Source organism: Bubalus kerabau, chromosome 14 (genome assembly GCF_029407905.1).
Source record: "Bubalus kerabau isolate K-KA32 ecotype Philippines breed swamp buffalo chromosome 14, PCC_UOA_SB_1v2, whole genome shotgun sequence".
Classification (NCBI taxonomy): Eukaryota; Metazoa; Chordata; class Mammalia; order Artiodactyla; family Bovidae; genus Bubalus; species Bubalus kerabau.
In genome coordinates, this window is record NC_073637.1 from 30,658,832 (window position 1) to 30,674,812 (window position 15,981).

Genomic DNA, 15,981 nt, shown 5'->3' on the forward strand with positions numbered 1-15,981 from the left:
GGTGTATACAAAAAGCTGGGTGGAAGGAGACAACACAATTCAAGTTTTGAAAACAAGCAGTAGGCAGGAAATTACAGGAAAAAACCCTTAAACATGACAAAAACATAATTCTTTCTCTGCCTTAGGAATTGTAGAGCTCAAAATTAAAATCACTGGTGTTTTTCTACCTTACTTTAAGTAATGTTAAATAACAGGAAATTCACTGTTGCGATACATCCTTAAGCTATTTAGACAGTTTATACATAAACCTTTTATTGCTTGAGTCTCAGTGCTAGTTTTTGTATAGATATTCAGCAGAGGTTCTTAGGAGGTTACAGTCAAAACATTACACATTTGCATTTATAATATTATTCTAAATATAAGGCAAAACACAAACAAAGAGATGATTCTGAAAGTTGAAGAAAGGAAGGACAAGGAAATACAGGGTATGGGAGAGAAATAGCCTTCTACCTACCCACTTGGATTGGCAGTGAAGAAGAAAAAAGGAAGGAAGGAAGGAAGGAAGAACAGAGAAAGTGAAGGAGGAAAGAAAGAAAAAATAATACAGTTGAAGTTATTTTCTCTGGCAGCTTCAACACGTAGTGTTAAAGCAAAGTGGAGAAGGCGATGGCACCCCACTGCAGTACTCTTGCCTGGAAAATCCCATGGACCGAGGAGCCTGGTAGGCTGCAGTCCATGGGGTCGCTAAGAGTCGGACACAACTGAACGACTTTACTTTCATTTTTCACTTTCATACATTGGAGAAGGAAATGGCAACCCACTCCAGTGTTCTTGCCTGGAGAATCCCAGGGACGGGGGAGCCTAGTGGGCTGCCGTCTCAGGGGTTGCACAGAGTTGGACACGACTGAAGCGACTTAGCAGCAGCAGCAGCAGCAAAGCAGAGAGAGGCCCTGGAACTTGGGCTCCCAGTGACTGGGAAGGTCAAGTGTTGTAACAAAAACCTCAAGTCTCGATGGCTGAATACAATAAAGAATAATTTCTTACCTACCTTACAGCCCATGTGGGTTGGGAAGCTCTCTTACAAGCAGGAGACACAGGGACTCAGGTTCCTTTCATTTGTGGTGCTACCATCCCAACCAATGTAGGAGGGAGCTCACAAAGAGGATCTCAAGAGGGTGACTCTCTAGGACAGAACAGAGTCATACAACCCCACCTAATTAAAAATAGGCTGGGGAATGTATTTAATTCTGTGTTCAGGAACTGGAAACAGTTTTGGTGTGAATATAGCCAGGCTCTGTCCCAGTATGGTAGCTCCAGTGTATGAACTGGTAGAAGCAAATGGCCGAGAAGGAAAAATGATTTCCTTTGGATGCTGAAGTTTCTATAAAAATTTTTTAGACCTGAATACTTATAGGAAGGGGCTTCCCTGGTAGCTCAGCTGGTAAAGAATCCATCTGCCATGCAGGAGACCCCAGTTCAATTCTTGGGAGAGGGAGATCCCCTGGAGAATGGATAGGCTACCCACTCCAGTATTCTTGGGCTTCCCTGGTAGCTTGATTGGTAAGGAATCCACCTGTAATGTGGGAGACTTGTGTTTGATCCCTGGGTAGGGAAGATCCCTGGGTAGCGAAGATCCCCTGGAGGAGGGCATGGCAACCCACTCCAGTATTCTTGCCTGGAGAATCCCCCTGGACAGAGGAACCTGGTGGACTACAGTTCATGTGGTCACAGTGAGTCGGACATGATTCAGTGACTAAGCACGGCACAGCACTCATAGGAAAGGTCTATAGCTAATCAGTTAAGGCTGTTCTTAGCCAAGAAGCTGTCTTGATTTCTTCCTAGGTTCATTGCTTTTCAACTATTGCATCCTCTGATGAGATTCAATGAGCCCCTTTGTATCATTTTTCCTTAGAAATTCTTGTTCAGTTCTTACCCTTTTCTGAGGACTCAAGCAGAAATCAGTTTAAATGCATTGGTCCCTGTTACCACCCAAGGAAGAGATGGAGAGACATCTCTTAGAGATGACATAGAACAGGTTCAAGAGCTTCTTTTCAGTTCAGTTATTTCAGGTTATTCTGGATTCTACATATTAAGACAACATTTTTAATGATTAAATTTTGATAGCTTACCTATTCATTTTGATGTTTTACTAGTCTTGCACAGTAGATATATTTGTTCTGGAAAAAAATTGTGTTTTTCTCCTTTAATCTTTCCTAATTTCAAATCATTTAATAATGGCACAAAAAAAACCCCCAAATTTGAAGCTTTCATATTTCCAATCAAAAGTTAATCTTTTACAGTCTTATAATTACATAAAAGAGAAAGAGAATGCAATTACTAGAGTAAATTTAGCTTTTGTATAAAAGAAATCTATGGTAGAACTATAATTATTATAATAGCGTAGTAAATATACAGATTGTAACTCGCTGCTATATTTCAGTGTGATCATTATAGTGTTGCTATTACTAGGTCCAATTTACTATAGTTTTACTAGGCAAAATATTAGGTACTCTATTTTTCATTTAATAACTATGGTTTGTTATGGTTTTATGACAAAGCTAGAATGCTATTATAATGAATTTTATTACGTTGTACTTATAAGTTGTAGAGAGGGACTGTTAGCTTATTTTCTTGCTTGTTGTTCGTACTTATACTGTTGTTATGACCCAGAGCATGTTACTTGAGCTTCCTTAATTTTTTTTCCAGTATGGAAAAATATTCATTTAAAAAATCCCTTTAGAAAATATAATCTAAAATCCAGTCTTCATTACCTTCACTTAGATTCACATCATGGATTAACTGAAATGAAATATCAACCCTCTGTTAATTGAGTATATATTGAAGTACTTTTCTTTACTGCAGTGAATTAAGTTACTCATAATAAAGAATATGTTTACTCTCAAAAATGAAATAATAAAAACTGGACCAAGGCTCAGGAGGTCTTTGTCCTCATTTCTCTTTGCCTAGTCTGACCTCTTAAAGTTTGTTCCCCTCTCCTATGAGTATCTGTGTTGGTCACAGGGTCACCTGGCAATGTCAAGCTTCTAAGCATTCTAAGCAAAGACAAAACTATTCTTGGGATGATTTAGGTTACATACCACCTATTTGAAGGTACTGCTCTATCACTGGTTATAACTGAAGTTAAACAGAATGATTAAGAATGAAATTGTTGGGGGGAGGAGCCAAGATGGCGGAGGAGTAGGACGGGGAGAACACTTTCTCCCCCACAAATTCATCAAAAGAGCATTTAAACGTCGAGTAAATTCCACAAAACAACTTCGGAATGCCGGCAGAGGACATCAGGCACCCAGAAAAGCAACCCAACTCTTCGAAAGGAGGTAGGAAAAAATATAAAAGACAAAAAAAGAGACAAAAGAGGGAGGGACGGAGTTCCGTCCCGGGAAGGGAGTCTTAAAAAGAGAGAAGTTTCCAAACACCAGGAAACCTTCTCACTGCCGAATCTGTGCCGAGCTTTGGAAGCACAGAGGGCAACATAAAAGGGAGAAAAATAAATAAATAAACAATTAAAAATCGCAGATTGTGAGCCCTACGGTAACTCCCCCAGCGGAGAAGCAGTGCAGACACCTGCACACGGCATTAGCAAGTGGGGGCTGGGCAGGGAAGCGCGGCGCGGGCTGTGTCCCTTAGAGTAAGAATCGGCCCGAATGTCCTGAGTGATATCTGAGCGAAATAATTTGGGCTAGCAAACCAGACTGTGGGATATCTACCACGCAAAAAGCCAGCCCCAACCTAAGACACCGCCAGGCCCGCACACAGAACAAAGGACTGAACAGAGATAGCCGGTTGCAGACCTTCCCCCTCCGGTGACAGGCAGCCAGAGCCAAAAGGGGGCAATCGCAGCCCAAGAGAGACACTATCTATAAAACTGTAAGCAGGCTTCTTTGCTAACTAAAACTTCTTGGGGGTCTGGACGGTCAATATCTGCCTGAGAAGGTGCGCCGGTTTTACACCCACATAACCAAGTGGCGGGGAGGAGATAAGTCGCAGCATTGGCGCCCCCCAAACACATCACCTGAGCTGCTCGGATCTGGGAAGAGCACAAAACGCAGGCCCAACCGAGTCTGCGCCTCTGAGGACTACCCGAGTGCCTGAACCTGAGCGGCTTGGACCTGGGAGCTCAGCCCAGGGCCGGCCTCTGATTGTTCCCGGCGGAACAACCTAGAGCCCGAGCAGTGTGGGCAGGGAGGCTACACGCGCCGTGAGTGGGGGCAGACCCAGTGTGGCTGAGGCACTGCGAGCGCACGCCAGTGTTATCTGTTTGCAGCATCCCTCCCTCCCTCCCCACAGTGCGGCTGAACACGTGAGCCTAAATAAAATAAAAAAAAAATAGTGTCCTCCACCCTCCCCTTTGTGTCAGGGCGGGAACCAGACACTGAAGAGACCAGCAAACAGAAGAAGCTATAACAGAGGGAAATGCCTTGGAAGCTACAGGCCATAGATTAAAACCCTGTGGTTACTACGGACTACATAGGATCTTGAGAAATATAAGTCAGACCAAGGAACTAGCCAAAAATGAACTGAACCCACAATACTCACAACAAAACCAGAGAAAGACCTAGATATAGTTTTACTATTTTTACGATCAATCTTTCTTTCTTTTTTTTCTTTTTTTTTAATTTAAAAAAAAATTTTTTTAAGTCCTCTATTGTCCTTTAATTTTCACTTTTATAACTATTACTTTGCAAAAAAAAAAAAAAGACCCTATTTTTTTTTCTTTTTCAGCAAACTTCATATATATATTTTATAATTTTTTGACCGTGTTTTGTTTTGTTATTTTTTTTCTTTTTCTTCTTTTCTTTAACATTGTATTTTTGAAATTCCAAACTCTACTCTAGATTTTTAATTTTAGCCTTTTGGTATATGTTATCAATTTTGTACCTATAGTTTTTTTCATAATTTCTGTGACTTTTTTTTTTCTCTGTTTCTTTCTCTTCTTCTTTTGTATAACATCGTATATCTGCAATTCCAAACTCTACTCAAGATTTTTAATTTATGCTTTTTGGTATTTGATATAATTTTGTACCTGTATTTTCTTTATCATTTTTGAGACATTGTTTTTGTTGGTTTGTTTGTTTTCTCTCTTTATTTTTCTTCTTCCTTTTTTTAACATTGTATTTTTGAAATTCCAAACTCTACTCTAGATTTTTAACTTTTGCTTTTTGGTATTACTTATCAATTTTGTACCTGTAGTTTCTTTATAATTTTCGCAGCCTTGTTTGTTTTTCTTTGTTCGTTTTTTCTCTCTTTCTTTTCCTTCTTCTTTTCTTTAACATCATATTTTTGAAATTCCAAACTCTACTCTAGATTTTTAATTTTAGCCTTTTGGCATATGTTATCAATTTTGTACATATAGTTTTTTTTTTATAATTTCCGTGACTTTTTTTTCTTTTCTTTCTTTTTTTCCCCTTTGTTTCTTTCTCTTCTTCTTTTATATAACATCGTACATCTGCAATTCCAAACTCTACTCAAGATTTTTAATTTATGCTTTTTGGTATTTGATATCAATTTTGTACCTGTATTTTCTTTATAATTTTTGCGACATTGTTTTTGTTGGTTTGTTTGTTTTCTCTCTTTATTTTTCTTCTTCTTTTTTTTTTAACATTGTATTTTTGAAATTCCAAACTCTACTCTAGATTTTTTATTTTTGCTTTTTGGTATTAGTTATCAATTTTGTACCTGTAGTTTCTTTATAATTTTCGCAACCTTGTTTGTTTTTCTTTGTTCGTTTTTTCTCTCTTTCTTTTCCTTATTCTTTTCATTAACATCGCATTTTTGAAATTCCAAACTCTACTCTAGATTTTTAATTTTTGCTTTTATGTATTTGTTACCAATTTTGTACCTTTAAGAACCCAATCTTCAGAACCCATTTTTCACTAGAGAACGAGATTACTGGCTTGACTGCTCTCTCTCCCTTTGGACTCTCCGTTTTCTCCACCAGGTCGCCTGTATCTTCTCCCTAACCCCTCTCTACTCTACCCAACTCTGAATTTCTGTGTGTTCCAGACGGTGGAGAACACTTAGGGAACTGATTACTGGCTGGATCTGTCTCCCTCCTTTTCATTTCCCCCTTTTATCCTTCTGGCCACCTCTGTCTCCTGCCTCCTTCTTCTCTTCTCTGTATAACTCCGTGAACATCTCTGAGCGGTCCAGTTGTGGAGTGCACATAAGGAAGTGACTACTGGCTAGCCCACTCTCTCCACTATTGATTCCACCTCATCTCATTTGGGTCACCTCTAACTCCCTCCTCCCACTTCTCTTCTCCATGTAATGCTGTGAACCTCTCTGAGTGACCCTCACAGTAGAGAAACTTTTCATCTTTAACGTAGATGTTTTATCAATGGTGCTGTATAGAAGGAGAAGTTTTGAAACTACTGTAAAAATTAGACCGATAACTGGAAGTAGGAGGCTTAAGTCCAAACCCTGACTCCAGGGAACTCCTGACTCCAAGGAACATTAATTGACAGGAGCTCATCAAACGCCTCCATACCGACACTGAAACCAAGCACCACACAAGGGCCAACAAGTTCCAGGGCAAGACATACCAAGCAAATTCTTCAGCAACAAAGGAACACAGCCCTGAGCTTCAAGATACAGGCTGCCCAAAGTCACCCAAAACCATAGACATCTCATACCTCATTACTGGACATTTCATTACACTCCAGAGAGAAGAAATACAGCTCCATCCACCAGAACATCGACACAAGCTTCCCTAACCAGGAAACCGTGACAAGCCACCTGTACAAACCCACACACAGCGAGGAAACGCCACAATAAAGAGAACTCCACAAACTGCCAGAATACAGAAAGGACACCCCAAACTCAGCAATTTAAACAAGGTGAAGAGACAGAGGAATAGCCAGCAGATAAAGGAACAGGATAAATGCCCACCAAACCAAACAAAAGAGGAAGAGATAGGGAATCTACCTGATAAAGAATTCTGAATAATGATAGTGAAATTGATCCAAAATCTTGAAATTAAAATGGAATCACAGATAAATAGCCTGGAGGCAAGGATTGAGAAGATGCAAGAAAGGTTTAACAAGGACTTAGAAGAAATAAAAAAGAGTCCATATATAATGAATAATGCAATAAGTGAAATTAAAAACACTCTGGAGGCAACAAATAGTAGAATAACAGAGGCAGAAGATAGGATTAGTGAATTAGAAGATAGAATGGTAGAAATAAATGAATCAGAGAGGATAAAAGAAAAACGAATTAAAAGAAATGAGGACAATCTCAGAGACCTCCAGGACAATATTAAACGCTACAACATTCGAATCATAGGGGTCCCAGAAGAAGAAGACAAAAAGAAAGACCATGAGAAAATACTTGAGGAGATAATAGTTGAAAACTTCCCTAAAATGGGGAAGGAAATAATCACCCAAGTCCAAGAAACCCAGAGAGTCCCAAACAGGATAAACCCAAGGCGAAACACCCCAAGACACATATTAATCAAATTAACAAAGATCAAACACAAAGAACAAATATTAAAAGCAGCAAGGGAAAAACAACAAATAACACACAAGGGAATACCCATAAGGATAACAGCTGATCTTTCAATAGAAACTCTGCAAGCCAGGAGGGAATGGCAAGACATACTTAAAATGATGAAAGAAAATAACCTACAGCCCAGATTATTGTACCCAGCTAGGATCTCATTCAAGTATGAAGGAGAAATCAAAAGCTTTTCAGACAAGCAAAAGCTGAGAGAATTCTGCACCACCAAACCAGCTCTCCAACAAATACTAAAGGATATTCTCTAGACAGGAAACACAAAAATGGTGTATAAATTCGAACCCAAAACAATAAAGTAAATGGCAATGGGATCATACTTATCAGTAATTACCTTAAACATAAATGGGTTGAATGCCCCAACCAAAAGACAAAGACTGGCTGAATGGATACAAAAACAAGACCCCTACATATGTTGTCTACAAGAGACCCACCTCAAAACAGGGGACACATACAGACTGAAAGTGAAGGGCTGGAAAAAGATTTTCCATGCAAATAGGGACCAAAAGAAAGCAGGAGTAGCAATACTTATATCAGATAAAATAGACTTTAAAACAAAGACTGTGAAAAGAGGCAAAGATGGTCACTACATAATGATCAAAGGATCAATCCAAGAAGAAGATATAACAATTATAAATATATATGCACCCAACACGGGAGCACCGCAGTATGTAAGACAAATGCTAACAAGTATGAAAGGAGAAATTAACAATAACACAATAATAGTGGGAGACTTTAACACCCCACTCACACCTATGGATGGATCAACTAAACAGAAAATTAACAAGGAAACACAAACTTTAAACGATACAATAGACCAGTTAGACCTAATTGATATCTATAGTACATTTCATCCCAAAACAATGAATTTCACCTTTTTCTCAAGCACACATGGAACCTTCTCCAGGATAGATCACATCCTGGGCCATAAAGCAAGCCTTGGTAAATTCAAAAAAATAGAAATCATTCCAAGCATCTTTTCTGACCACAATGCAGTAAGATTAGATCTCAGTTACAAGAGAAAAACTATTAAAAATTCCAACATATGGAGGCTGAACAACACGCTGCTGAATAACCAACAAATCACAGAAGAAATCAAAAAAGAAATCAAAATTTGCATAGAAATGAATGAAAATGAAAACACAACAACCCAAAACCTGTGGGACACGGTAAAAGCAGTCCTAAGGGGAAAGTTCATAGCAATACAGGCACACCTCAAGAAACAAGAATAAAGTCAAATAAATAACCTAACTCTACACCTAAAGCAACTAAAAAAGGAAGAAATGAAGAACCCCAGGGTTAGTAAAAGGAAAGAAATCTTAAAAATCAGAGCAGAAATAAATGCAAAAGAAACAAAAGAGATCATAGCAAAAATCAACAAAACCAAAAGCTGGTTTTCTGAAAGGATAAATAAAATTGACAAACCATTAGCCAGACTCATCAAGAAACAAAGGGAGAAAAATCAAATCAATAAAATTAGAAATGAAAATGGAGAGATCACAACAGACAACACAGAAATACAAAGGATCATAAGAGAGTACTATCAACAATTATATGCCAATAAAATGGACAACGTGAAAGAAATGGACAAATTCTTAGAAAAGTGCAACTTTCCAAAACTCGACCAGGAAGAAATAGAAAATCTTAACAGACCCATCACAAGCACGGAAATTGAAACTGTAATCAAAAATCTTCCAGCAAACAAAAGCCCAGGTCCAGACGGCTTCACAGCTGAATTCTACCAAAAATTTAGAGAAGAGCTAACACCTATCCTGCTCAAACTCTTCCAGAAAATTGCAGAGGATGGTAAACTTCCAAACTCATTCTATGAGGCCACCATCACCCTAATACCAAAACCTGACAAAGATCCCACAAAAAAAGAAAACTACAGGCCAATATCACTGATGAACATAGATGCAAAAATCCTTAACAAAATTCTAGCAATCAGAATCCAGCAACACATTAAAAAGATCATACACCATGACCAAGTGGGCTTTATCCCAGGGATGCAAGGATTCTTCAATATCCGCAAATCAATCAATGTAATACACCACATTAACAAATTGAAAAATAAAAACCATATGATTATCTCAATAGATGCAGAGAAAGCCTTTGACAAAATTCAACATCCATTTATGATTAAAACTCTCCAGAAAGCAGGAATAGAAGGAACATACCTCAACATAATAAAAGCTATATATGACAAACCCACAGCAAACATTATCCTCAATGGTGAAAAATTGAAAGCATTTCCTCTAAAGTCAGGAACAAGACAAGGGTGCCCACTTTCACCATTACTATTCAACATAGTTTTGGAAGTTTTGGCCACAGCAATCAGAGCAGAAAAAGAAATAAAAGGAATCCAAATTGGAAAAGAAGAAGTAAAGCTCTCACTGTTTGCAGATGACATGATCCTCTACATAGAAAACCCTAAAGACTCCACCAGAAAATTACTAGAACTAATCAATGACTATAGTAAAGTTGCAGGATATAAAATCAACACACAGAAATCACTTGCATTCCTATACACTAATAATGAGAAAACAGAAAGAGAAATTAAGGAAACAATTCCATTCACCATTGCAATGGAAAGAATAAAATACTTAGGAATATATCTACCTAAAGAAACTAAAGACCTATATATAGAAAACTATAAAACACTGGTGAAAGAAATCAAAGAGGACACTAACAGATGGAGAAATATACCATGTTCATGGATTGGAAGAATCAATATAGTGAAAATGAGTATACTACCCAAAGCAATCTATAGATTCAATGCAATCCCTATCAAGCTACCAACAGCATTCTTCACAGAGCTAGAACAAATAATTTCACAATTTGTATGGAAATACAAAAAACCTCGAATAGCCAAAGCGATCTTGAGAAAGAAGAATGGAACTGGAGGAATCAACCTACCTGACTTCAGGCTCTACTACAAAGCCACAGTTATCAAGACAGTATGGTACTGGCACAAAGACAGAAATATAGATCAATGGAACAAAATAGAAAGCCCAGAGATTAATCCATGCACATATGGACACCTTATCTTTGACAAAGGAGGCAAGAATATACAATGGATTAAAGACAATCTCTTTAACAAGTGGTGCTGGGAAAGCTGGTCAACCACTTGTAAAAGAATGAAACTAGAACACTTTCTAACACCATACACAAAAATAAACTCAAAATGGATTAAAGATCTCAACGTAAGACCAGAAACTATAAAACTCCTAGAGGAGAACATAGGCAAAACACTCTCTGACATACATCACAGCAGGATCCTCTATGACCCGCCTCCCAGAATATTGGAAATAAAAGCAAAAATAAACAAATGGGACCTAATTAACCTTAAAAGCTTCTGCACATCAAAGGAAACTATTAGCAAGGTGAAAAGACAGCCTTCAGAATGGGAGAAGATAATAGCAAATGAAGCAACTGACAAACAACTAATCTCGAGAATATACAAGCAACTCCTACAGCTCAACTCCAGAAAAATAAATGACCCAATCAAAAAATGGGCCAAAGAACTAAATAGACATTTCTCCAAAGAAGACATCCAGATGGCTAACAAACACATGAAAAGATGCTCCACATCACTCATTATCAGAGAAATGCAAATCAAAACCACTATGAGGTACCATTTCACACCAGTCAGAATGGCTGCGATCCAAAAGTCTACAAGTAATAAATGCTGGAGAGGGTGTGGAGAAAAGGGAACCCTCTTCCACTGTTGGTGGGAATGCAAACTAGTACAGCCACTATGGAGAACAGTGTGGAGATTCCTTAAAAAACTGGAAATAGAACTGCGTTATGATCCAGCAATCCCACTGCTGGGCATACACACTGAGGAAACCAGAAGGGAAAGAGACACGTGTACCCCAGTGTTCATCACAGCACTGTTTATAATAGCCAGGACATGGAAGCAACCTAGATGTCCATCAGCAGATGAATGGATAAGAAAGCAGTGGTACATATACACAATGGAGTATTACTCAGCCATTAAAAAGAATACATTTGAATCAGTTCTAATGAGGTGGATGAAACTGGAGCCTATTATACAGAGTGAAGTAAGCCAGAAAGAAAAACACCAATACAGTATACTAACGCATATATATGGAATTTAGAAAGATGGTAACAATAACCCTGTGTACGAGACAGCAAAAGGGACACTGATGTATAGAACAGTCTTATGGACTCTGAGAGAGAGGGAGAGGGTGGGAAGATTTGGGAGAATGGCATTGAAACATGTGTAATCTCATGTATGAAACGAGTTGCCAGTCCAGGTTTGATGCACGATACTGGATGCTTGGGGCTGGTGCACTGGGACGACCCAGAGGGATGAAATGGGGAGGGAGGAGGGAGGAGGGTTCAGGATGGGGAACACATGTACGCCTGTGGCGGATTCATTTTGATATTTGGCAAAACTAATACAATTATGTAGAGTTTAAAAAATAAAATAAAATAAAAAAAATAAAACAGAAAAAAAAAGAACATACACACAAAAAAAATAAATAAAAAGAAAAAGAAAAAAAAAGAATAAAATTGTTAAGTGTTATGCAATATATTGTTTTAATTGTCTTGGAATTTTGTAATGTTTATGCATTCTTCTGGGAGGGGTTTAGTCACCTTTGATGTACATTGACTTTTTAATTTGCATGCTAAGTTATTGCTTTAAAAATTAAATGAAATATTAGATTGATTTAAGCTGAGCTATATGCCATTTTTGTTCTCCAAAGTTTAAAACCATTAGAGAGAAAGGATCGAGATGGAACGAGATCAAAATATCAGTTATATTAGTGAAAAGTTTTATTGTGAGTGTGGCTTGGCTCCGCAGTCAAGTCTTTCTAGTATTCACACTCTAAATAACTCCCCAACATGAGCCTAAGGCAGAACTGTAATGTAGCCCTGAGTAGGCAGGCACTTCCCATACAGCAGAAAGATGAACCAGAACATTCTGAACACAGATTGCTCTAAATAGATTAAGGGACTGATTCAAACATGCCTGGTGTTTCTTTCAAATTTATCAATCAAATAAATTACTACAACGAGTAATGAAATGTTAGTAGGGCAACCACTGCCTCTGCATTACTTTGGAAAAGTCTAAGAAAAAAACAATCAGCCAGAAAAAAAAAACTGTAGAAAGCCAAATGGTTTTTAAGTCAGATTATTTAGATTTGGATTCTCTCTTTTCCTATTAGCTCTGTGATCTTGGTCAAGCTTCTTAATACCTCTTGTCTTCATTTATACAGTGAGGATCAAAATACCCACTTCTTTGAACAGAAGAAATGTAGCTTTATAGGCAAAAACCCTTTCTTTTTTTTCTTTGGTATCCAAGAAACTATCTCACAGACCATGTGATTGATGGTTTGTCCTATCACACTTTCTGCACAGTCCTCCACACTCTTCATTTCCTTGCACTCTAGCCAGACCAAGAATCCAATGAAGGAACTCAAAGCTCCATAACTCAGAATGTCTTAACAATTATCCAACTTTGCAGTAAGGTTTGTTAGGATTTTATAGAGGGGAAATGTATCCCTAAAAAGATGTCCTATTTCTCATAATCTCAAAGAAATTTTCTGCAGATTTCTATACAAATGAAAATAGGGAAGAAACAATCCAATGAATTAGGATTAGAAGTAGGCAGAAATGAGGGAATTGAAATAAATTAACAGCTAAGATAAAAGAGACCAAGAGATTAATACTATTATAATTCATTAGTGAAATATAATCAGAAATTGTGTTTAACACTCTGTTTAACTTAGAACCATCTCTCTTCCTTTATAGAGAGACTTACTTTATATAAGGATAAACTAGAGTGCTTATTGACTCCTAAGGGGAAACAAACAAAATAAAAAACTTTGACTAGCCTTCCAATGATTCTGATGAAACTAATTTTTGAAGGTCTTAGATCCCTGAAGATTATTTTTCTTTGGCTTACTGTTTGCATGTTTACTTGCTCAGGGAAAACCGATTGTGTCATATAGGGTCACATTTTAAAAAATTTTCTTTTGTCTTTCTAAGTGGGCATCTCACAGGCACTGCACTTAAAGCCCCTTGAGAATAGGAAGACAGTTTGTCTTTTTTGCTGCTGTGTATCTAACAACTAGTATGTGGAGAAATGCAATGTATTATTTTTAAAATAAGGATAAAGCTGAAAGAATCTGTACAAGAGACTTCCCTGGTGGTCCAGGGGTTAAGAATCTGCCTTGCAATGCAGGAAACACGTGTTCAGTCCCTAGTCAGGTAACTCAGATCCCCAAAATGCCACACATTTTGGGGCAACTAATCCCCTGCCCCACAACTACTGTACCCACAGTGCAAGAAAATATTCCACACGCAGCAGCGAAGATTCTAAGTGTCACAACTAAGCCCTTGTGCAGACAAAAGTAAATAAAGATTTTAAAAAAAGAATCAGCCCCCATGCTCAAGAGACCAGTAACCCTTTGACATATGGATGGTTTGAAGTAAGAGAAGTGATGGATGGTGGAGCAATGAGTTAAGAAGTCCTTCATAAACCAGGGCACATAATGTTTACAGTTGGAATAAAGTTGAGACAGTGAGGAAACCAAAAGGGTGCAAACTTGGGATGTTTTTTATTTTATTCCATTGAAGATGAATGAGTGAGAGGGAAAAATAGAGGATATTCTTTATATTTTTAATTTGAACTGTTAGGAGTGTGGGTAGAAATGCTATTGACCAAGATAAGAGACTCTATGTCGTGAAGCAATGTGATCAGAAGAAGATAAAAATAGTACGGTCAGTCACAATATATTATATGTAGTTGGCAATGATCAATAGCAATTGGAAATATGAGTCAGGAGTTTAGGCACAACATGGGAAGGGTATAGACCGAGAATCAGAAGCACTTTTCATCCAACCACACCTCATGTGGCTACAGAGCATTTGGAACAGAGCTAGAGCCAAGAGGAATACCTTGTAAGAGTAGTATGTAAGCGGATTTGAAGAAAATAGAAAAATGAAAACTATTTCATTAGTTACTTTTATATTGACAACAGGTTGAAATGAAAATATTTTGGCTACCTTGAGTGAAATAGAATATATTACAAAATGTTTCATCTTTTTCTTTTTAGATTTAGTTTAGTTTTTTTTTTTTTTTAATGTAACTACTAGACAAATATAAAGTTACACACCTTGGTTGCATGATATTTCTATTGGAAAGAGATAGGCTAGTATGTTGAGAGGAAAAAATAATTGATAGCTTTTTTATTCTATTTAATTCTCTTTTATTAGTTATTTTAAGTAGTCTTGGTATGGCAAAAAATGAAAAAAAATACATTTTAACTACCTGAATAGCAGTAAGAATACAATATAAAACATTTTACAGAGTAAAGCTTGTATGTTTCCTGCCTCTGCCAAGGAGGTACAAGTTCAGTGCTGCCCCTTAAGTTCCTATAGGGAAAAGATCAGGGCTCTGTGACATATTTGAATCAAGCACATGGTGTGTGAATGTGTGTACATGTGCACTTGTGTGTGTGTGTGTGTGTGTGTGTGTATGGTATACATAGACATGGAATCTGCTATTTTCTTTCTATACTTTATATGTAAAATATTGCTTTTTTGGTTACTCCAAATTTGCATGTATTCTTTCTAAGAAAAATGAACCCAAGTTACTGTAGGAAAATTTTCTTCTGGCTTTCAACCAATGGAATGAGGAAACAATTGTTCCAAGTATATTGCAGCGGGGGTGGGGGTGGGGTGGAATGGGCAGGAACTGTTCATTTAAAAATCTGGGAATTAGATTACACAACATCTATAGCTAATGGTGGAAGTTTGATTGTTACTTAATCTATTGCTCTTACTCTCTCCTTTAAATTAAATTTATGTAATAAAATGATCCAATACTTTTATCCTTTCTCATCAAAGCATCCAGAATAGATTCAGATTGAATGTTACAGCAAGGGTAGAATTCATTTCATCTCATATAACTTATTTACCCTCTCATTCCAGGTGTCTTTGGCAAAAGCCATTATTTCATTCTATTGCCAATATTGTCTTATGTCAGATAATCTCTTTTTCTATGTTCTTACAAACAGATAGAATTTCATGTAAGAAATAATTGAAAGCTATCTATAAACTTCAGGGAATATGCTGGGACAGGAATAATTATGATCTTTATAATTTTTTTTAATTAAAGAGAAAGAAATTGTTAATATTTCTTCCTGCTTTTTAGTCAACATGTAAATTTTCTGTATTGCTGACAAGAAAAGGTACAGTCATAAAATATACAGCTAGTAGAGGATGTTCAACAGCAACTTAATATTTTTGAATATAAGTAGGAATTGTAATAGGCTTAAATAGAACATAACCCAAACCACATACATTAAAATCCTTGCCTTTTAAGATTTTAGTATTGAGTTGGTCATATTAGGTAAGGATTTCCAAACTCAATTGCTAATGTAGATATTTCTTTTAAATATTAGTTATGCATCTATAACTAACACTATAGATTTTTAAATAAAAAGTACAAATTCTTGTTTATCTGCTTCCTGC